This window comes from Coccinella septempunctata, chromosome 4 (assembly GCF_907165205.1).
Source record: "Coccinella septempunctata chromosome 4, icCocSept1.1, whole genome shotgun sequence".
NCBI lineage: Eukaryota > Metazoa > Arthropoda > Insecta > Coleoptera > Coccinellidae > Coccinella > Coccinella septempunctata.
Window position 1 is genome coordinate 12,065,606 of NC_058192.1, and position 24,744 is coordinate 12,090,349.

The 24,744-nt window shown below is 37.9% G+C and overlaps 1 protein-coding gene across 4 annotated transcripts in view; it reads right to left on the minus strand.

The window, feature by feature from the left end:
• LOC123311027 (arf-GAP domain and FG repeat-containing protein 1) overlaps positions 1–24,744 on the minus strand; it is a 50,297-nt gene that overhangs the window by 11,281 nt on the left and 14,272 nt on the right. Inside the window, exon 1 of one of the 4 annotated variants that reach the window (XM_044894776.1) lies at positions 14,227–14,294. The exons of the other annotated variants lie outside the window; for them this stretch is intronic. The gene's annotated coding sequence lies outside the window, so the exon portion shown is untranslated. Of the gene's footprint in view, positions 1–14,226; positions 14,295–24,744 lie in introns of those variants that run through there. 4 annotated transcript variants of the gene reach the window in all.

Here is a 24,744-nt window from a genome sequence, read left to right on the forward strand (position 1 = left end):
ACGTCACGCAATGCCCTCTGCCAAAGAATAGTGTTCACTAGTATAATACTTTTGAAAACGGCTACAGATCGCGGATATAAGCCTGTATCAAGCCTCCCCATGTATCAATGCTCCCTAGTCTCCCCTACAACTTTTTCAACCCAACGAGATAGAGGAAAATGCATGGCACATTACGGTCCACTTTTTTCGAGAGACTAAAAATGCCATCAACTGCATTACTCTATCTTCTTTTGTTTTCGAGTTATAGGTCGAAATTAAAATTTCAACTTTGTTCATTATCTCCGTTTCTGTTCAAGCTAGGATGTTGAAATAAAAACATTATACAGACACTTTCTTGATAGCAACCCAGTGGCGTACTATGATTTTTTCCAAAAGGTATATTTGCTGAGCTATAACACAAAGATGTATTTTTTCTTATGAAAACAGTCGTTTAAAATGACTTAGAAAGACTGAGAGTGATGTATAATATATTTCTGAAATGGTAAAGAAATGGCGATTCTTTCTAAGTCATTTTAAACTACTGTTTTCATAAGAAAAAACACAACTTTATGTTATAGCTCAGCAAATAAACCTGTAGGAAAAAATCATAGTACGCAACTGGATTTCTATGGAAAAAGTGTCTGCATAATGTCTTCATTTCAACATCCTAGCACAAACAGAAACGGAGATAATGACCAAAGTCGAAAAGGCCCAAATTTACATTTTGGCCAATAACTCAAAAACAAAAGAAGATAGAGAAATGCAGATGGCATTATTAGTTCATCGAAAAAAGACGACATTCATTTTTCTCTATCTTGTTGGGTTAAAAAGTTGTAGTAGCACAGGGTGAGCAAAATTCGTTATCTACTGAGGGAATCTCGGGAACTATAAGAGCTAGAAAAAAGGAGAACAGATTTCCGAGCTTTTTGCCAGAGAAGCAAAGAGTGGAGAAAAGCGTAGACTCCTACGATTCTTCGTTTCTGAGTTATTAGCAAAAAATTAGATTTTGACGATTTCGAAAAGTTCTCATAATTTTTTTGTCTTTGAAATTACGAATCTGAAACTTGAACCTTCTTAGGCACTATTATACGTAGAATCTACTGACAAAAGGTTTTTTCCAATTAAAAAATGACAAATTTAATGAAAGTTTGCTTTTAAAAAGCCAAAGTTCGCCTAATGATTCGAAATGACAAAATATTTTGAGCTCGTCAGTGGATTCTACGTAAAAAGGTGCCTGTAGAAGATTCAAGTTTCAGATCTGTAACCTCAAAGACGAAAAATATGAGAACTTTTCGAAATCATCAAAATCTCATTTTTTTGCTAATAACTCAAAAACGAATAATACCAGAAGACTACTGATTTCACCATTCTTTCCTCTGAAAAAGAGCTCGGATAAGGTCATCCGTTTTCATCTAGCTCTTATAGTTCTCGAGATCCCCTCAGTGGACAACGAATTTTGCGCACCCTGTACAATAGCCCTCTCCAGTCATAACAAAAAAAAACTCTTTTGTACCGTTCAGGAATGCTAGGTAGGTAAGCCACGTGCAACCTGTTCTGACGTACTACACCCGTTGAAAAACGTGAGCGATGTATGAATAAATGCACCCCATTCAAATTCCAAGCACAAAAGGACGGTAACCCCATTGTATAAGAGAGTCAAGTTATGTACGGGAATGGTCAAACCGATTTCCGACTACTCTTCCCTATCTTAGAAGAAAGAAAGACTTCAAAATTCAGTTTATTTTCAATTTAGTCGAGTGAACTTGGCAAAAAAGGAATAATTACTTGCTGAAAGTGAATAGACGGTGAAAAAAATTATGTTCTTCAGATGCCATCTTCAAGGGGCTATATATAAGCGATGGAAACTCAAATAAAAAAAAATTATACCCTCCGCCACGCATATAGGTAAAGCAATCTACTTTGTTCACAAAAATCCATCGGGAGTTCTTTCAACTGTTATTGTCAAAACATCTTCGACGACAAATCCTGACAGAAATAGAATATTTTTTTCTTGAGGTTTCTTCATAGAATGTTCTTATCCTTATAATTTTCTAATATGTATTTCATTCACAGGTATTTACTACATTTAACATCTAGAAATAGTCGAAAGGACTCAAATTAATCATAACTTACGAAGAGTGAACAATAAACATATCATAGCGTGAGTCATTTGATATTAAAAATCCTCGACAAATTTACATAATAGTTAAAATCCCATGAGGTTGAAAAATTCAATAGACTGTTCTTTCCAATTACGAGCTTGAAAAAAATTGTTGCCCATTTTTTATCAGCTTTTAAGGTATGTTTCATCAACATACGATTATTTACTATCTCATCTCGTTACATGAACTTTTCAACGACTGTGAGTCAGTGGATGCGTATTCCTTTTATCTTCGGACATCCGTTATAGAAGTGACAATTCTCAGAATCGTTACAAGGAGATTTTGGAAGCGAAATGTAATGAGTGCTTCGAGGAAGAAATTATGAAGCTTGCAAAACTTTAACAACGTTGGAATGAAACGTTGTACTATCCATAGTTTCTCTAGACTGTCTAGACTCTAAGAAATTAGATGAGTTCAAAACAATCTTATGAAATTGCTCGATTAGTAATATACTGGTGGTATACAGAATTTCCGGACTCTTTCCAATTTAGACCCTTAGCTCGAAATTCTTCTAAATCTTCTATCACTACGAGGCCTGAACAAAATCCAGGAAGTTTATATTCAATCGAAATCTAAACCTACATTTTTTGACATGCTCTGACCTAACCAATGCTTATGTCATTCGTACTTCAAGAGTCAGGTGTAGAAACTTTCGAAAATATGATTTTCTCTTTGTTTCACTTCTCGATTTTCTACCCTCAAAATGACAGTCGAAAAACTAGGGGAATAGTAGTTCGATGGTACCTAATCGATTGTTTCCCCAAATTTCATAGAAATACCCCTTCAGTTTCCAAAAAAGACGACTAATGGACGAATTTTGCTCATTAGCTTGGTTTGGTGAAGATTGATGGGGTATGGGAATGAAGCATTCGATTGACAGATCCGCATCTCTTCGGGTTCATTCGAAATTTCCCTACAGGAGATCTAGAACTTCCTGCCTTCATTATTAGAAAATACCCAGGCAAAATCTCGTCAGATTGTCAGCAATCTAGAGAGCCTCATTGAAAATAATGAAGCAGCGGAACGCAAAGATCAAACTTTCCGGATGGATCCAGCTCGGACTCCTACAGGACGACTTTCGTCAGCGATTCAATTCAGCCAGAGGATTCGACTCGTTTTTATGGCATACGTATTATCATAACGTAATGCGGAAGTGGCATTTTATTATTCCGATAATGCCCCAGTCGACGTTTCTCGTGTGTTGGTATTATGCTCGTCTCAGAACGTCGGAGTGAATACATTATTCGGATCTTTGTTTCATCGAATTGCTCGGCGGTTTTTGGGGAGAGATCATAAATGGAGCGTGCCTCTTCTCGTGAGATCTGCATACCAATGGGATACCTTATGGGGCGACTGAGTGCTGAAGGAAATAATAAAAATGAAAAATTCTTTTATTTTTTCCATTGTGTTTCAGAGAACCCCTCAAGAAGTATCAAGAAAAATGAAACACGTTGCCGCTCGACTGGTATAGTGAAATATCACTTTATGGTACCCGCTCCACAGCCTGTAGACGACAGAAATGTGAATACAGGGCCTGAAAAAGTTCTGTTTTGTGGGACACATTCCAGTCGGCCTATTTGGGCTAAATCTTCATATCTTGAGCTCTGGATTTCATGGTTAAAATATTTCCCATTACTAATGAAATGTATGTGAAATTTTGAACTACCCCTAAATTAAACATAGGTATGAATCAATACAACGAACTCTTATCAATCGACTGATCAGAGATTTCACAATCCAAAACGAAACCGTAACCTTATCGGGTTATATTTCATCTGATTCACCTGGCAACCAATTTTCTATAAATAAAAAAAAAGAGACAGGTGACCGATAATGGGCGAATACCCAGATATGCCCCAGTTCTATACCGAATAATTGGAGGCGTGCTGACCGAACAACAGGTTCCCAGAATTTGATTAATAACCGGTCAGCTCGATAATGCTCGTGGATTAAGATGAGGAAATTGATAGTTCCAAGCAGATGCAGCGGTATTCGAGAAGCAGCAGTCGTTTTCGAGTTTATCAAGAAATTGGGATAGTTTATCCTTATTCCTTCACGTGGACAGCCAACAAACGGACGACCCTAAAGAAGTTCTATTCATATCATATTCTCTACAACTACAGACTGCATAAGTGCTAGTTGACACCTCATTACAGAAATCTCAGATACAATGTATAAACTGCTCCACAAGAGATAGGGATATCGCATTCAATCGTTTTTAAAAGTATGTAATCTTCGAGAAAATCGCTGTAAAATCATTTAAAACTCAGTAACAACTTGAATCGATCCAATAAAAATCAGTATGAGACATTTCGTAAATCTGGTCGCCTTTTTTCTGAAGTTTGGTTCTTTGCGTATATGCTTCATGAATGTTCTTATTTTGAAATGAAGTCAGTTTATCAACGGCTTCGATTTGAAACGAGTTTTCTGAAAATGCTGAGGCTAATAGGGCTATCGGAATGCTACAGGGTGGCCTAACTCAAGTTGTTGTAGCGGAAAGGCTCCAAGTCAGCCAAAGTGTAATATATCGACTTTGGAATAGGTTCAGGGAGACAGGTTCCGTGTTGGAAAGACCAAGGCTTGGTGGGCGACGAAAAACAACACCTGCTCAGGTTCGTTTCATCGCCGTTTCGGCGAGAAGAAACCCTAATACATCTACGTGTAGAATGATACGGAATACTCTTCAAAATTCAAATGGGGTCCAAGTTTCCATCGAAACCATCAGACGACGTTTGGCGTAATGGCGTAGTGTCCTTTTCACTGATGAATCCAGATATGGACGATTTTCAGATTCTCGAAGAATAAGGGCATGGATGCATACCCCGTAATCGTCGCTATGTCCAAGAAGTCCATCCATTCCGAGGGGGTAGTGTTATGGTATGGGTCGGGATATGTTTCAACGGGCGCACAGATCTACACATTTGTCCTGGGAATATGACCGCCTAACACTATAGGGAGCATGTCATTGACAATGTTGTACCAAATTTTCACGCTGCTATTAGTGAAACTTTTCAATTTCTCGACGATAACGCTAGACCGCACCGTGCGCGCGAGGAGCTTAGTATTCCACATTTACCAATACCTCCGCACTCACCAGATTTGAATTGTATAGAACATGCATGGGATATGCTCCAAAGAAGATTAGATAATCATCATCATCAGTTTTTCATCTTTTTTCCTAACATAGAGACGAGCCACTGGGTCACCTCACAGGTGGTCTATGCTAACAAGAATAATATAAAAGAGGTCCGTGGCCAAAAAAAGGTTGGGAACCCCTGACATACAGACATGAACTGAGCCTTCCCTTTCCACGGTCAAAAGAAGTGACTGGGAGAAACTGAACATCAGGTCAGCTAGTTGTGTTTTTCTGGAATTTTGATTGGCCCACACTCACGTCTATGTCAACAGAAAAGGGACAGGTATTGGCCTGTTTAATCAGCCAATTTCATGCCATATTTTTAAATGACATTAATATAGGTGCGTTTGATGTTTGTTACACAGGCGCGTACTTTTCAAAACTCAACTTAAAAGACCCTTCAGACGATTTACAACTGGACCATCGATATTTCTAACTTAACGATCTATCGTTTCCATCCCTATTCTCAGCCTTTGGATTGTGAAAGTCGGATTACGTCACCATGGATGAAAAAAACCTACGCCGATATCGTAACAATTGTTTAGCGAGCACACGTACCTGGCTCGAATCTTCCGAACAGGTTCCGCACCTACTCCCGCTCTTTGATCTCCTCGGAATTTCCATCATTCACGATACAGCGGCGGCTCGCCCCGGCTAGAGGAAGGGGCATAATACATAATAGAACGGGGGCGCCCTAAGTCATCCAAGTGGCGCGACAGGTACAGATCGTTAGTTGGGACGATTCTTTTCGTTTCCCCTATATTGTGTGCTGCCCCGCGGAATTCTCGCGTTATTCTTCGACGAACATTCGGCGGACGGGCCTCCATTGAGCAATTTTACGGCCGATACTGCGAAGAACCGCCTTGGGTCGCCTCTCATTGTTGTGGATCTCGAAGTATTCGATCTTTTATACAGGATCGACGTGGGAACGTTTTGGATTTCGTTAGATAATCGAAATGAATGCTTGTTTACCCACGCCGACTATATTCGGCCTATCTGAGACTCGAAATTCAATATTTGCGGGTTTGATCTATGACTAATATGAAGGCTTTGTTGGCTGGCGCTCGTCTTTGCACTTCGATAAACGGTTGCGCGAAAAACAAACTGATATTTTCCACTTTCCGCTTAGACTTTATTAGGATGATAAGAGGTGTACGACTTGATAACGAGTACTTAATTGATTGTTTGTCTTCGTGGTGCGTTTGCAAGTGCACGGATTCGTTGGCGGCGCCAGTTTCGTAACCGAAAATGATTGCAAGTGAAATGGACCAATTTATGAGACATTTCGCTAATGATAAGCCAACATTGGCTGTATACTGGGTGATTCTCTGACTCGTACAAATATTTCCACAGTAGATTCTTGAGGTCGAAAGAAACACTTTTTCCTTAACCATTTTTTCCGAATCCGCTCGGTTTAAAAGATACAGGCTGTTGAAAAACCATAATCTCACAAACGGTTTTATCGAATGAAATGAATTTCGGAATATAGTTTCTTATTTATTTGACGAATCTTTTTCGAACTAATGATATCACCGACGTCTTCCAGGTTCCTCATTATGACCATTACGTACCATAAAAATACCAAAAATTCAATTCTTGAAACTAAGTTGGACGCTATCTAATGAATATCTGAACGTTTTGTAAAATAAAAGTATTCTTTATATATTCTTATATAATGCGCCGTTTTCGAGTAATTTGATGTTCAAAAATTAAAAAGTATCTGTGAAATTCGAAAAATTGGGTACTTTGGCTGAATACAACTCTGTTTAAAAGATCCACAGATGTGTAGGGCCACAAATTTAGCTTGTTATTCGAAAGGTAATTTTGTTCTTCCAGGTGTGGCACAGCTCATTAGGAAAACTAAACCTAAAATGGCTATATCTTTTTATCAGGACCGATTAGGAAAAAACGGTATAGGGAAGAAGTGTTTCTTTTGACCTCAAAAATCTACTGTTTGTATATTTGTACGTGTCAAAAACTCTCTCAATAATGGGAAAACTTAGATCTTAAGAATTTTTCTTATAAAGCGCGAAAATCTATTATAACTTAGGCCCGTTTGCACCAATCCCCCTCAAAAGGAGTACTTAACTAAGCCTCGTTTAAAGTTAATGGACGCTTAATTTTATTCCCAGTTGCACGACTGTGGCTTAACAGAATCTTAAGTAAGGGGCCCTTAAGTTTTTATATCTAGTGATATTTCAGTTTTTTATTATGATGCAACTTCATCCTAGTCCAATAAAGCCATTTCATTGGTTGGCTGGTTGCCGATGATCGTTTTCATTTCATTAACCTAACTTTATTGTCCTGTCAGTCAGTGTCAAGGATATTATTATAATATTATCAAAGAGTAACATGTTTTTGTTGTTGAATTAGCATTAATATTGATAATGCCAATTCAACAAATTATTTTAGGTTAGAATCCCGCCCTTAAATACCTAAGTGGTCATTACAGGAGCGCTTAAATTTAAGGCTAGCTTTAGCCATTTAACTGTCACTTAACAGTTGGTGCAACGTAATTTAAGTTAAGGGTTCATTTTAAGGGACACTTAACACTATGTGCGTTTGGTGCAAACGGGTCAGAGGGCTTTAGTTCGAGTCATCATTTTATAGGGAGGGCAAAATTCTGTAAGAGATAGGAAGAAATGAACGACACCTTTTCTATCTCGATTTGCCAAAGATGGTTGTTGACTGACAAATTTGCATCCCACTATCTTGTTTTGTTTTCAAGTTATAAGTGAACACTCTTTATTTGGCTCTAAAGTTACTCGTAAAGTACTATTCTCAACGAATTAAGCAATTATAACGAGGTCTGTTTACCCTGAGTTACCCGGTAATCCAAGAAAATCAGGAGGCCAATAAACTTCAAGTTTACGTTGAAATTGAGTACGAATTACGTTCATTGTAAACGAGCCCTTAGAAAATATATCGTTTTGTCTGAATTCCACAATTAAGGCGAAAGTTCTGTGAAATCTGCTCGTTTTTCTTTCAGTCCATATTTTCCAATTCCACTGTTTCCCCTATTTGGCCCCCTGAATATTTACCGAACGACCTCAATACCAGTATCTATTATTATTATTGCTGCATTGCAACTGTCAATTGGCCAATTTTATCGGACGTTTCATATAGATCAGTGGTTCTTAACCTTTTAGTGATCAGGGACCATTTGACAAAATTGTTGTCTTGTCACGGACCACCAACTGTTCCGAGGTAATATTAAGTACGTAAATGTAAATTTTTGTAAATGAATAAACAAGGTTGTTGTAGTTATAAATTTGAATGAACGGGCTCGACTTCGATTTATGCCCCACCTCCAGATTTTGATGATTATTTTTTTATAGATAGAATTTTTCATGAGGAATCGAATGGTAGTAATCTCAATCTGCGGAAATTTATAGTTCATTAGCTATGATTTTTCGAAATGTTGGTTAAATTCACTCAATTATGACATTTGAATGTTTGTTCTGTGTAATTCTCGATTAATTCGAATGTTTTTCTCAACAGAACTTAACCAATTGGGATTTTGAGGTTATTCATTGGAAGAAATGTGAATAATTGATCAATTTTGGCTAAAAATTAAAGGTTAGTTTAGGTTGGGTTAGGACAGTGAAAAAACAATTTCATACATGAAAGTATCATTTTGGCGATTTAAATTTAAGTTTAAAGGACAGAAAAGTGAAAATATAATTTTTCATGATAATATAATGATATAGCACGTATTTTGATGAAATTTTCGATAAATCGTTTCTCTCAAATTAAAAGTTTGCAGGGATTGATAGTTGTACGAATAGATTTTGTATCTTCTCTTGCATCCAGGAGAAAATCGGCAAAAAAATCTGACGTAGGCACTTTGTCGAATTCGAGAAAAAGCACTTTACAAAAATTTCAAACAATCATAACTGCCGAACTATAAGTTTCCGCAGATTGAGACTAATACCATTAGATTCCTTATAAAAAATTCTATCTATAAAAAATAATTATTAAAATTTTAGGTGGGGCATAAATCGAAGTTTTACCAGAAGCTTTATTATTTCAATGCGATTTTTATCACTGCATACTCTTCACCAATTTATGAATCCTTGGTTCAGTGCTAGGTACTTAATGCCAAACTGGCATGTCGGCACTGGCATCCAACCGATTTCGATGCTTGTTTTTAATTACCAGTACCAGTGTCGATGAAAAGAGAGAGCATTGGGGTCTAGTCTCCCCATTTTTTCTATTGAAGAAACCCAGTTCAATATACTTTCGTTTTGGTGGCATTTTTTTAGAAAACTAATACAAAATAATTGTTATCAATAAGTGTTTTTCAGTCTGGTTCAACCCTATGTCCTGTCGGATGGCTTCGCGGACCACTTCGGGTGCTTCCAGGGACCACCAGTGGTCCGCGGACCACCGGTTAAGAACCAGTGATATAGATCGTAAATCATGACAGTGACCTCTTTTTGCCCAGGAATAACAACATATCGAAATGTTTATCCCCAACTTGAGCAATGCAATGTATACTTGTATGAAGATTGAAATCGACGCTTCGTTGAAGTCATTACAATTTTTCGAGGTGAAGTAATTCTTCTTGTTCAATTCACCGCGACAGAAATGCATGAAAGTTTCGGTAAAACACCGGTGTCGGCGGTAGCCGAGAGACCGCAGCACATTAGACGACGGCAAATTAGCAAATTCATCGCACTGTGACCAATTCGTTGCATTCAAGGCTTTCGACAATGTTACCATAAGAAATAAACGAGAATGAACGCACCAAATTTGACACAGATGATATTCATTCCCGACAAAATATACGAGGATGTATTGATATCTAATTAGCCTAGACGAAAAATTGGAGTATCGAGCCATCATCAAGTACCTGTATTTAAAAGGGTTAAGAGGTAAGCAGAAATCGATGCAGTTCATGACATGATTTTATTAGACCGTCGAATTGGGCTAAAACGGATATCTGAAGCACTGACTATTTCATAAGAACGCGTTCATCATATAGTTCACGTCAATTTGGACATGAGAAAAATTGCTGCACAATGGATCCCCAAATGTTTGAATGTTGACCAAAAGAGTGGAAGGGTAGAAGCATCGCGTTCGATCTGTGCTCGATTTGAAAACGATGTTGACTTCTTAAACCGAATTGTTGGATGAGACTTGGGTACATTTCTACGATCCAGAAACAAAGAAACAATCGATGGAATGACGACACTCTGGTTCTACAAGACCTAAGAAGATTCGTGTCGAAAATCTGCTGGAAAAGTTCTTGCTTCAGTTTTTTGGGATTGCCATGGAGTAATCATGATTGATTTTTTGGATAAGGGTAGAACAAAAACCGAAGATTACTATTTGACATTACTGACTACTCTACGGGAAAAAATTAAACAGAAAAGACGCGGAAAGCTTCCAAAAGTGTTTTGTTTCTGCAGGACAACGCCCCTGCACACAATCTCATGTTGCCATGTAAAAGATTCGTGATTTAGGGTTTGAATTACTAGAACACCCCCCTTATCCACCAGATTTGGCTCCATCCGACTATCATCTTTTTCCTCTTTCCTCAACTGAAAAAAAAGTCGTAAATTTTCCTCCAACGAGGAGGTAATAAAATCTGTGGAGGCCTGGGCCCTGTTGCACCAAACTACTTTGCAGCTTTTCATTTTGCACTTTGCATTTTATCAAATTTGCGAAGTGAAAATTAATTCTGTTGCACAACACTTCCCCTAACACTTTGCATTTTTGATATTTCACTTTGCACTTTGCGTTCATCAATCATGTCAATCGTTGTGACAGTAACCATGGTAATGATTTTCTCCTGAAACTTTCAAATAAATTCGTTCACAGATAACAGAATTCGTTGACGTGACATTCCGCAACTTTTGCGATTTTTGGTAATTATGAGCAAAAGAAATACAAAAAATGCAAAGAGCTTCGATCACCTTTGGTTCAATTTGACAAATTTGTCCTATCTGACATTTGATTTGAAGAATTAATCTTTTGGTGCAACAGAATACGATCATTTCTGCGAAGTGCTTCTCACTTTGCACTTGACTTTTCACTTTGCACTTTTCAATTCTGAATGTTTTTCGTGCAACGTAATTTATTTGAAAAGTGAAAAGTGCAAAGTGAAAAGTTGCAAAGTAGTTTGGTGCAATAGGCCCCTGGTTCGCAGAGCAAGAAGAAACATTTTTTTTGAAAGGTCTAGAGACGTTGCTGGTTCGCTGTAATAAATGTATCCAATTAAGAGGAGAATATGTTGACATTGAAATTTTGTTTGGTTCCATAATAGGCTAAGAATTTTTCAATATATCCTCAGATCTACAGACTTTCGAATACATCATAAAAATATCAAATCACAGGAATGCCCTTTTTCACATCGGCCACTCTGGACTAATTCCAGGGCCCTTAATTTATGGGTGCCGTTCTATCAATACCAAGCGACTTAACCATAGAACGATATGCCTTGTGAAAATTTCAATGAATAGAACTGATGACAGCCTGACAGCCAATAAACAACCTACTAAGGAACGTCACACGTCAGTGACGATAATAAACTTTTCATACAATTTTAGACTATTGCTGAGCCGACATTTACCTACCTACTGCTTCACAAAAGTGAAGAAGTTCATAAATTTTGTGAACATTTGACGATTCTTGTCCATCTCAATTGTTGGGCAGTATATCCATATCGATAAAAGCAGAGCACACGTCAGCCATCTTTGTTCGGTCATATTTGCATACGTGCGATTCGAAAAATCGTAGATATGCATATATAAACATTTTCGCCTTGTTTACACCTGCATCCGTTCCTACCAAATTAGAACGGGACAGATAGAAAATAATGCGAACCAACTCCGCACAGTGCAAATAGACGATACGTGATTACGCAATCACATATATATCGTCCTAAAAGTTTATTAATACGCCTCCAGGAAATGGTCAATGTCACGAACTTATCAAAATTGTGGAGGTTTTATCGACTGAATGACACGCGGCATTGTTTTGGTGATACGTTGACCCAAACATCACCCGATTCTAAGCCGAATCTGAATACTGAAACAGGCAGATCAACAACAACTTCACCGAGAAAGATTTTTCGTTCAATTCGTGGGCGGTTTTGACGTCGAGGTACTCGAAACTTCATCGAATTTGGATTCTTTCCCGAAAGTGACGTTTTACTTGCGTTTTCCACTGAAATACTTATTCATATTCATTAATTTCTACTCAAACACGTTTCACAGAAGATTGAAGCCAAAAATAAAAAGGGATACGAATTATTGATTTCAACGTATCTCATCTGTTGAAATATTTATTCTAAGAGTCATTTCAACATTTCAATGTTCGATCTTTGATATTTCAGGCGACAAATCCAAAAATTATCAACATAATTCGATGGAGAGTCCCAATCTAATTGATTGGTGAGAGATAATTGCCCTGATATCACTTTTATTATAACAGTAATTGGAAAACACGTACTTACCTTCTTCGAGAGGTTACTAGATATGTTATCTCTTGGAAAACCGAAAATTTTCCCTGTTGAATCAATAATAACCGCAAGTTTTTAGGTCGTCCTACACAAAAATATTTTCGTACTTCTAAAAATTGCTACAAATTTCAGATAATAGGATAAGTATACAGGGTGAATCTTTGAAAGAAACACTTTTTTCCCATACCATTTTTTCCGATCCGGCCCTGATGAAAAGATTTGGCCATTTTAAGTTTTCATAATGAACTGTGCCACCCTTGGAAAAACAGAATTACCTTCAGAGTAACAAGCTAAATCTATGACACAACACATCTGTGGTTCTTTTGAACAGAATTGTATTCAGCCAAACTACAAAATTTTTCAAATTTCACAGATAGGTACTTTTTAATTTTTGAACATCAAAATACTCGAAAACGGCGTATTATACGAGAAAATATGAAAAATACTTTCATGTTACAAAACGTGCAATATATTAATACGATAGCATCTAACTTAGCTTCATGAGTTGGGTTCTTTAAATTTTTGGTATTTTTAAGGTACGTAATGGTCATAATGAGAAAACTGGAAGACGTGAGTGATATCTTGTATCTGAAAAAGATTAATCAAATAATTGAAAAACTTAATTCCGAAATTCATTTCATTCTATAAAACCGTTTGTGAGAGAGAACTAAAAATAATATTTTTTTAAGGTTTTTCAACAGCCTGTATCTGTTAAACTGAGCCGATTCGGAAAAAACCTCAAGAATCTTCTGTTAAAATATTTGTACGAGTCAAAGACTCACCCTTTATATGTGGAAATAGTTGAAGCTGCATTATTTTCAAATGAAGGATAATAACTCCTGCCTTGCCTTAGAACCCCCTTCAACTATTTTGACTTCCAAGATGAAATATGAATTTTGTTGAAGAATTCAATATTCTTGTAATAGGTTGATTTTTCTGAATTCAACAACTGATATAACGAGTTCAACCTTTAGCTAAAGATGATAGCCAATATTAACTTTTTTCAAGCAATTGCATATTATGTGTCAATGATAATTTGCTTTTCTTCCATGGCAAAAATGAATATGCGTATTTGAAAACTGATTTTTTATCATTTCTATGCACATAACTAGATTAAGAATCCTTTCTATCAGTTTGTATAAACGTTAATTATATTTATCACATATGTATTTTCGAATACATTTTCTGATGTAAATTTAGATTGTGGGAAATAAGTAATTGCTGAGACTTTTACGTAGAACGGACAACATAGCGTAGATTTAAAACCAAAAAATGTTTTGACAAGCGTCATAACCTCACATTTTCTACTATACACCGTGTAATGAGTCAATTTCCATAGCCATCCTAGTGCTGTTAAAAAAGAGAATAGAGTTAATGTTAAAAGAGGAGATATTTCGATATTCAACTATAGTGGCATTATCATGTCTTTCTGTCATATACTGAGTGGTTCCATATAATTTAAAGATTTAACGAAAACTCACTTGAATGCTTATAGGATGGGATTCCTCACTGCTGTCGAAAACCGACCTACGTTCAACTTCGAACACTCGATCAAAAAAAAAAAAACTTTTTTCCGCTACCAAAGCGAGACTGTCAGTTCAGCGGACAATTTCCTCGCTTTTCTAGACCGTAATGATGCCTGCTGGGATTTTTACCGATCCTCTACGGTAATTCGAACATCTCTTCGTCGTCGGTTGACGCAATTAGAAACAGAATAACTGGGAGTGATTTCCCGGGTTTTGTTTCAGGAAATTAGAAGAGATAACGCTCCCTCATTACGCAACTGTACGTCGCGCGAAAAAAAAAAGTTTGATATCGTCTATTTCGGGACGAAGATGCGTAGTATATTTCGATGGATCGAGAAAGATTGGTTGTAACGCAGCCAGTCTCCTATATCGGTTTGTAATACGATGCTAATCCCCGGGGATGAACATCCCCAGTTCGATATAAATTGACGCTGCAGATTAACGAGCCGAGGCTGTGGAAACAACAGCGGAATTCGATGAGATTCCTCGTAATTTGCAATTTCGCCGACGGGTTCTTTCGCTAGGGTAGTTCGTTTTACCATCCGAGAGGCAACGGATTTCTTCGTCACGTGACTGAAAATCGTAAGGAGTTGAAAGTTTTCTTTTGACAGAACGTCTTCCCTTCATCTGGATATCATTAACGAACGATTGTGAGCAATCTGCCCAGGTCCTAGGACCAAAACGAACATCCCTAATGCTTAGCAAGAGGGAGCGGAATTCGAACCTTTTCCTAAAGGTATTCTGGTGTAGCTTTCGAGGATTTACTCTGTGGTACGAATCACATTGTTCACAGAAAAGGGTTTTGGTTCATACTTATCTACTACTGTCAAAAACGTGGTCAACTAATCGGTTGCTTTGGTTGGATAAAGGAACATGCCTCTCCTAACCAAATTTCCTAAACTACTAACCCTTTAGTTAGTACCATTCGCATCCCTTCTCCATACATAGGACCATGAGGGCCTCAGCTTCTCCTCTGACAAACCCTACATGGTAGTTAGTTCCTGATAGGGATCTAAAGTCTAAACCAAACAGGCTTCTTCTGCCTGAAGGTTTCACTTGGTTCACAGATGGCTCTGTGATGTAAACAGGACTGGTGTAGGGATTGTGGGACCACATTTCAACCAGTCCATCCCACTAGGAAAGGACTGCTCCATAGAGTAAGCTGAACTATATGCTGTTCATGTTCTCACGCTGGAGAATACTCCGGAAAACACAACTTTATATGATTGCGACAGTCAGGAAACACTGAAATCACTTTCTGAGGATAAGATGAACTTGGTATAGGAGAATATAGGAAAGCCTCGCGTGAGCTGGCGTCTTATTTGGTGCCTGGAAACTAGAAGGCAGACACTGGCTAAGCGGGAGATCCACTACTCACAGAGAGACCGAGAGGTCAAAAAAATTCCAGGCCCTTGAGAGGAAACAGAGACTGGCCACCTAGTCGATAAACATTCAAAGAAAATGGCACCTTGTACCGCTAGTGCAAGAGCTCTGATGAAACTAATGAACATATTTTGTTCACCTATAGTAACCTTATAGGAGGACAACACTCCTAGGAAAGTAAATACCCACTTTTCTATGGTGAAAGTAGGGGGAGTCCGGGAGACTTGCTCAGGTAGGAGACTTGAACCACCTCAAATATTTCAATTCAAATTTCGCGCTACCGGTATCGTAAATAGCTTGCGATATACTCGTAACCGGGCATAAGTAGTGGCGACTACATTTTGGCCGCCATCACAACAGTTCGGGAGTGAGAGGGTTGAGCGTGATTTTGTTGTTAGGAAGTAAGAAATTGAAAAATTTTTGTTTGCTACACTATCTGGAAAGTTGAATAGGTGCGTGGATTCATTTAATTCTATTGCTTTCATTGATTAATATTGTTTTACCAACGTTAAGCGTTTTTAATAATAGTTGTAAAAGTTTCAAGAAAACATCTGTTGAATAGACTGAAAGGGAGTGCGGGAGACTTGACCCATGCTTTGGTCGAGAGACATAATCAGTGGTCCAAGTTTCCCGCACTGAGCTTAGATAATAGTTTGCTTCAAAAAAAGAAAATTGAATAATAGGAATAAATATAAAAAATATACAAAGGTTCAGAAAAGTAAAAAACATCTCGGAAATAAGTGAGAGTGACTCTGAAATAGAAAATATGTATTTCATACGCTGAAACATCTGATGATGAAAATCTTGACATAGAGAATCGTTGGTCATTGAAAATTGTTTCCTTTCAGTGTTTTTCCTGATAAACAAATTTATGGTCAAGTCTCTCTCGACCCCTGTTCAACTCTCCCATGGGTTAGGGAAACATGAGCCAATCCATCTCCAACTGCATGCGGATGAACAATGGGTCACAAGGCTCCAGTTAGGCCTGGAGAAACATGAATGAATTTGAGAGAACAAATATCACCCATTTTTCCGATAAAATAGTGGAACTAAGAAGAAATTACGACATTTCAATGTAATCCTTACAAATAAAAATGGAGCTCTGTCCCTCATACTTCGAAGAAGCTTTTTATTGAAGAAAAGTTCGGAAAAGTTACCCGGAAAACTGGGAGGATCAAGAAAACTAAACGAAAATTTCGCGAACTGTTGGTAATCATCATATAAAAATATCACGACCATCCCCAGTCTCCCCTACTTCCGATGAAGTTTATTCACCTGAAGCAAACATTTCGTGCAATATCCAGATTATAACGAGTGCCCCATATGTATATCGAAAAAATTTCCCCGTCGATATTAAAAGAGCTGGCGCTTATCCTCCACGAATCTCCCGAGAAACGAACCCTTTCGTGTCCCCAATACCGCATAAAACCCTCCCGGAAAAACCGAAGAACAAACATCAAGTCGTCGGGTCGTAGCGTGGCAAACGGCCATAAGTAATGCCCCGTCCGCATGAATGGAGGAGGACCGGTCGCTCGGTGACGGTGACACGGAGTGAGTCAGTACGTCGGCGACGAATTGGCCCGGTTCGTTGCCCCCCGCGAGTTTTTTATCGCATTTCTGTTTTGACTGCGAGACGCACACACACCGTCAGCGCGACAGAAGGACATCCGAGAGAAAACTGGAGCGGGTTAGGCAGGGTTCACACGTGAGAAATTGACGGGGAGATGTAGACAGGAGTTACTCCTCGTACAAGTGGCAAATCAGAATAATTGGGTCGGGGAAGATTAGTTTACTCCGGATAGGACAATGAAAGCAGGTTCACAATGGTTTGAAACGAAGGACGAACAGCGATTTTGTTTCCTACAGCCCAAATAATGATCCAGCAAGAATAATATCTCTCCATCATAAAAAATTTCAAGTTCGCACTTATTCTAATCCGAATAAATCCAAGGTGGGTCCATTTGAATTATGGAATGCAGACCAAAGGATGATTCATAACGAAAGGGAAGTCCAGAAACTGGATAATACATCCGATAATAGTCTAGTTAGCCTAGACCAGTTCCATGTATAAAAAACATTGCGTTACCATAAAAACGAACAATAACTCATTGGAAGTGTCAGTGTGAAGTTTGAGGTCAACAAACCAAACCAGAGTTACGCAATAAAGAAAGAAGATGTTCACCGAAATTGTGAAAATCGAAAAATTGGGATATCGAGCCATCAAGTAGTTACCTGTATTTAAAAGGGTTAAGAGGTAAGCAGATTTAAGAAGCTTGATACCCTTGGTGATCAATGCCCTTAGTATGCGACCGTGAAAAATTGAACTTCAAGCTTCAAAAGAGGTAAATTTTCCATTGAAGATGATGACCGATCGGGAAGAACAGTTTCTGTGTCAGTCTCCGAAAATATCGATGCAGTTCATGACATGATTTGATCAGACCGTCGAATTGGGCTAAAACGGAGATCTGAGGCACTGAATATTTCATACGAACAGGTTCATCATATAGTTCACGTCAATTTGGACATGAGGAAAATTGCTGCAAAATGGATCCCCAAATGTCTGAATGTTGACCAAAAGCGTGCAAGGGTAGAAGCATCGCGTTCGATCTGTGCTCGATTTGAAAACGATGTAGACTTCTTAAATGGAATTGTTACTTTGGGTGAGACTTGGGTACATTTCTACGATCCAGAAACAAAGCAACAATCGATGGAGACACTCTGGTTCTCCAAGACCTAAGAAGTTTAGTGTCCAAAAATCTGCTGGAAAAGTTCTTGCTTCAGTTTTTTGGGATTGCCATGGAGTAATCACGATTGATTTTTTGGATAAGGGTAGAACAATAACCGGAGATTATTACTGACCACTCTACGGGAAAAAAAATAAAGACAAAAGACGCGGAAAGCTATCTAAAGGTGTTTCGTTTTTTGCAGGACAACGCCCCTGCACACAAATCTCATGTTGCCATGAAAAAAATTCGTGATTTAGGGTTTGAATTACTAGAACACCCACCTCATTCACCAGATTTGGCTCCATCCGACTATCATCTCTTTCCTCAACTGAAAAAAAGTTTAAAAGGTCACGGTAAACCTCCGAAAATTGGCTCAACTTTGAGGTCCTCTACAATGGAAACAGAGTGATCAAAAAAATAAGAGCACACAACAATTTAAAAACAAACGAATTTTTAATCGCTCCTTCTTATTCATTTATTTTTGAGGACATGTTTTGATGGAGCTCAGAAGATTAGTACCTTTGCATTAACTGAACGGCATTTTAGTTACTTTTCCAATTATGCATCAGGTCTTAGCTGAAGTCATATGGCTCCAAATAATTCAAGGGTAGACAATGACAACATTCCCCCAATACCCATAAGATTCGCTTTCAAATACATAGTGGCACCACTTAGGGAAACCTTTATTGAAGGATATCGTATTCTGCAACTGCCATATAGAAATAGGATCCACAGCCAAACGCAAGCCCTAACGACACTTGACGCTGACCAGAAACAATCTGTGATTTCATCCATGCGCGGCAACAGCAGGCAGGCGGATTTCTGGATGAAAAGAAACACAAAAACCGCGGCTCGTTTTTAGTCAACTATGGCGAAGAGTTCTGGTGAATGAGCTCGTGGAGATGCACCGGTTACGAAGTCTGGGATTCGAAATGAATCAAATCATCGAGAGCAACTGATGCTCAACGGCTATTTTACAGATCCACTGAACAAAAGAGGATTAATGATGAGGATATTACTTGGTCCTACTGCTGGTTTTCCGCTAAGATTTGTTGTGTTTTTGAGCTGAAATTCGTTCACAATGGAAATTCTGCCAGGTGGTACGTCACCCTGTTCAGGTTGTTTATATACACGGTGAGTCTTTGACTTGTACAAATATTTCAACGGTAGATACTTGAGGTCTAAAGAAACACTTTTTTTCTATGCCATTTTTTCCTATTGGGACCTAATAATAAGTTTTCATAATGTAAATGGGAAAATTGAATTACCTTCAGAATAACTAGCTAAATCTGTGACACTACACATCTGTGGATCTCTTAAACAGAGTTGTATTCAGCCAAAGTAATCAATTTTTCAAATTTAACAGATACTTTTTTATTTTTGAACATCAAATTATCAACATCAAATGTATCTTTTAAACAGAACCGATTCGAAAAAAAAGTGTAAAGGACAAAAGGGTTGCTTTCGACCTCAAGAATCTATTGTTGAAATATTCACTCACAGAGTCAAAGACTCTTATCTGTATATTTTACAACAGTATGACCATCTCGAGAATATTGTTTACTTTAAAATGTTTACTTTAAAATGCCAAACTGAAATGTCCATAAGGAGAGAAGTAAAAAAGGGTAATTTCAAATGAATAATCCACTTGAGGCAAGTCCCTAGAATTCCTATGGGAAAAGTAAGCACAGAAACAAATAAATAGTTCATGAAAGGATCCTTCTCCCTATTATTCTACTTCGAACGAACAGCTATTGCGAAAAACCAGCGTCGATATAAACTTCAAGATCCTTATTCCTATCTGGAGTTCCTGCTTCATAAAACGATTTTTCCGGTCCCGATACGCCTTTATCCTTGGTTTTATCGTAGAAGCAGAGGTGTGGGAAATGGAAATTATGCGACAATGAGGATAAATTCGAATTTACAAGGGAAATTTTCGATTTTTCCCAGACGCATCATTCACAAACAATATTAATAAAATGTTTAAAGTTTGATTGCAACCATTCGTTCGAGTGCGTTCAGTCAAACATCCCTCTTACTGTGTGTTTAAGAGGGGTGTGGTTCAGTATTCGGTAGACTGCAAGTTCCTAGATCATCTGACGTAGAAAAATTATATTTTTCCAGTATCATGAGCCCAACATCCAGACATACTACTAGATGATTTCTAGATTTGTCACTCCACAAATTTTAACCCTCAAAATGAACAAAGATCGGGTGTTACTCCATGTTTGCAGTAAACTCAATGTTTCAGCATTTTGTATCGAAATGATGACAAACATCACTGAAGTAATGTGGCTAAATGTTTCTATAAGAATACAGCCTTCAATTCTTAAAGAAAAAAGGATAAAAAAGAAATTACTAATCTCCCAGTGAACAAACCTTCACCCAGGTTGAAAAAAAGTATCAAATCGATTTTTTATACACGTGTTGTTTGAACGATCGATTCAACAGCGATGCGAGAGGAATTCCATTGATACACCTTGTGTTGTTTGAAAAAATTCAGACAATAAAACACCTCGAGGTCATGGACTATTAGGCTGGTTAATTTTATGCGGAATTGTTTCAGAAAATGTTTTTCCTACGCGAATGTTAATTTTACGACGCAACGCAGGAGGTCGTTCGTCCGATATTCCTGAATAATAAATAATAATAATAACACATCTTCGTTTTCCTCGGCGTTTTCGCGTTCCCAAGAAAAACTTAACCGTTAAATTTAGACCCGAAGGCCTCGGGCACGATAATAATTCAATTTTCGCGTGTCGGAATACCGATATTTAAATTTAGAAATTCTCGACTGAAAAATTTCTCGCGATCCATATCGCGGGTGCGATGGGGTTCCGTGTGGGAGTTCAAGGTGGAGCGCGTTTAGCACTTTATGGAAGAAAATTGGAAACTATTTTTGGCAAATGAGATTTTCCGTCTCTGGAACGGGGTTGAGAGAAACTCGATGTTTCGCATGCGAATCAGGAGAAATAAATTGGTGAGGATAGTCTGCGGAGTAGACCGTATGCAGCAAACTTTATTTCGGTCCTACCACCTAACAGGATGATTCAAAACTCGAGAAGAAAAATTAAGGGGTGTATAAAGACTAATATAACAATGTCGTTTGGATTCTAAAGTTTCTGCATGCGACCACATTAATTTTGTAAAATGAATAAGTTGAGTGTCCCTTGTGACTGACAAAATTTGTTTACCTATACTTCATTCAATTTTATTTTAGCAGTCGGTTGGCCATGGAAATTTGACACATTTCACTCTGTATAGTACGAAAATGTGGGGTTATGAAGCTTGTCAAAACATTTTTGAGTTTTGAATCAACGCTATGTTGCCCGTTCTACGTAAAAGTTTCTGTTATTACGTATTTTATAAAAATGTCGAATCTCTTCGGAAAATATGTGACGAACATAATAATTGAAGTTTATAGAAAATGTTTGAAGGCATACCAGATCCAGTTATTTGCATGGAAAATAAAAGAGATCAGTATAATATCACAATACGCACTAGCTTGAGTAGAGTTAATGTTCGTTATCTTCTTTGGCTTACATCATTTGTAGATTTCAAAAATATTAACCCGAAGATGAAATGCATATGATGCAGTGGTTGGAAATGGGTATCTCCCGAAGGAATTAACAAGAACAACAAGAATGTTAAATTCTTCAACAAAAATCATCTTGCATCAATATAAGTAAAAGGAATTGAAGGAAGTTTCAAGTTAAGATGCAACTTCAACGTTGAACAAAAATTTCACATGAATAAACAAGTAACAGGGCAACTTGCGCGTGTTTGTGGCTATTCATCTTAATACATTGATGTAATAATAATAATTAGGTATTTATTAGTACCTTAAGACATTTACATTGTATAGAACGAGTCAAATGAGAAATAGAAAAATCCATTTTAGGGAACTTATTCTCCGATGACATTTATCGAAAATCCTGTAGTAAACTTTTCGCATTAATTCACTCAAACATAAAATTCTCAAATGCCACCACTTTTTTGGGTGTCCCAATAGAAGGATATTCTTTGTCATCCTCTTCATTCACAATCTTTCTGATTGTGGAAATATTCAGCTGAAATATAAGTCTTTTAGATCCAGATGAAACATTATATAAAATCTCTTACATTGAATATGTTCGCTACCGTCTGACGTATTGTGGATTTTAGAATATCAGGGTATAACTATTCTAATGAGCGGACCTGAATTCTAAATAGCACTTCCTGAAACCCTGTCTCTTTTTTCAATCACTTTCGGCATTTTCGTAATAAAAATTGATATTAGTTGTGCCAACGGCGTTATGACATTAACGACAGTTCATGAGTGCCAACCTAACTTCGTTCTAGTTACAAAAACTTGAGAAAATTATTTCATGGCCAACCGACTGCTAAAATAAATTTGAATGAAGTATATGTAAAAGTTGCTACGTTGGTTTAGTTCCTTTATTGAAAATGAACTTTTCTTACGAAGAATATGCAGGTATCATTTTTGTATACAGTTTTTGTGACGCATGTCGAGAGTACAGGGTGGGCAAAATTCGTTGTCTACTGAGGGGATCTCGAGAACTATAGCAGCTAGAAGAAAACTGATGACACATTCTCCAGCTCTTTTTTCATGACTAATCCAAATCTAAAAACTGAATCAGCCTATCATTTTTAGGTTTCGAGTTATGAACAAAAATTGAGATTTTGACGATTCCGATAAGTTCTCATAACTTGTCTTCGAAGTTACAGGTCTGAAACTTAAACTTTCTTAGGCACTTTCATACGTAGAATCTACTGACAAAATATTTTTTCCAATTAAAAAAAAAATTCAATAAAAGTTGCATTTAAAAAAATTAAAGTTCCCCTAATGATTTGACATGAAAAATTATTTTAAGCTCATCTGTGGATTCTACGTAAAAAAGTGCCTGTAGAAGGTTCAAGTTTCAGGTTTGTAACTTCAAAGACAAAAAAGTTATGAGAACTTTACGAAACTGTCAAACTCAAAAAGAAGTATCGTAGAAGGCTGTGGTTTTAACCATTCTTTGTTTCCCCGAAAATGAGATCGGAAATGTGTCATCCGTTTTCTTCTAGCTGCTATAGTTCTCGAGATCCTCTCAGTAGACAACGAATTTTGCCCACTCTGTACCCCTTTTGGGCTCTTTTACTCCCTCATCTTTGAAGATAGAAGATTGCGGTTTTCGCTACTTTTTCATTGAATTAAAAGTGACGCAAGCAGAATTTCGATATCTCTTATGTCGGGACTTTTCTCATTTTTTTTAATCGAAAATTGATATGCACGGGCGTTTTCGTTTTCAATTACCCAAAATGGAGATGTCAAGCGGTGGGCGGCCCATTCAACAACCACTCACCGAGACCATTAAAATTTCGAGAGCGTCCAAGTGGAAATAAAGATAGGGACGCCGCTGACGAGCAGATGATATAACGCGTCAATCTCCGGAACGCCCACAAGTGTCGATAAAGCGCCCACACTTGGGGTTACGATCCGACGTGAACCCTTATTAATCGAACGGCCGCGGATAAGGACGCCGACGACGTCGATTTACGTACGCCGTCGCCCCTGGTCGGCAATCCATGAATCACGATAAATGCAACGACTCGATTGCAACCCGGGATTTTAACGGTCAGATCGATCGATCGGGGGTTGGTCACGAGGTGGTGGCGAAGAGACGCCCACATCTGGAGTCCGCCGATAAATTTTTCATTTCCGCGTATGCACACGCAGTCATGCGGCGACAAAGCAGGGACTTCCGCCACCGATCGTGCTGAACGGGCCACAGAGAAAATCCTTGTTTTTCCGTAAAGCCCGCGTTGAATTGGGTTCCCAATTGGATGGAAGAAGATGTTCGAAGCATCCTGTATGCCGAAGAGAGAATCATTCCATTCTATTTCTACACAATCATATCTGACAATCAGTAAAGTTATCATCTTAGGACGCGAAGTAATTTCTTCTTTGTCTTGTCCGATACGGGATATACAAAATATTATGTTTGGTGCTGTTAACTTATGAGGTAACAGTCTAGCATGAAAAGGTAAGTCAGAACAGTATCTTCGATATAATACAAAGGCTAATTTGGTCTTTGCATCACTAGAGCTATAAGGAGGTGCTTAACTAAGGCACTGGAGATCATTAGAAATCTCACACCTCTTCGTATATTTCTATGAGACCATCCTGAGCATACCCAGGTAAGTTATAGGTGATGAGAGAATTAGGAATCAGAGAGCCTCCCTCATTCACTACAAGGCCAAGTAGAAAGGGAGATTGGGAAAGGTAATTCACCCACAAAACCTGTATACCATTAAATGGTATACATCTGGTTTGAAAACAATGAAAGGGAATGGCGCAGGAGTAGTTGTAGCTGCCACT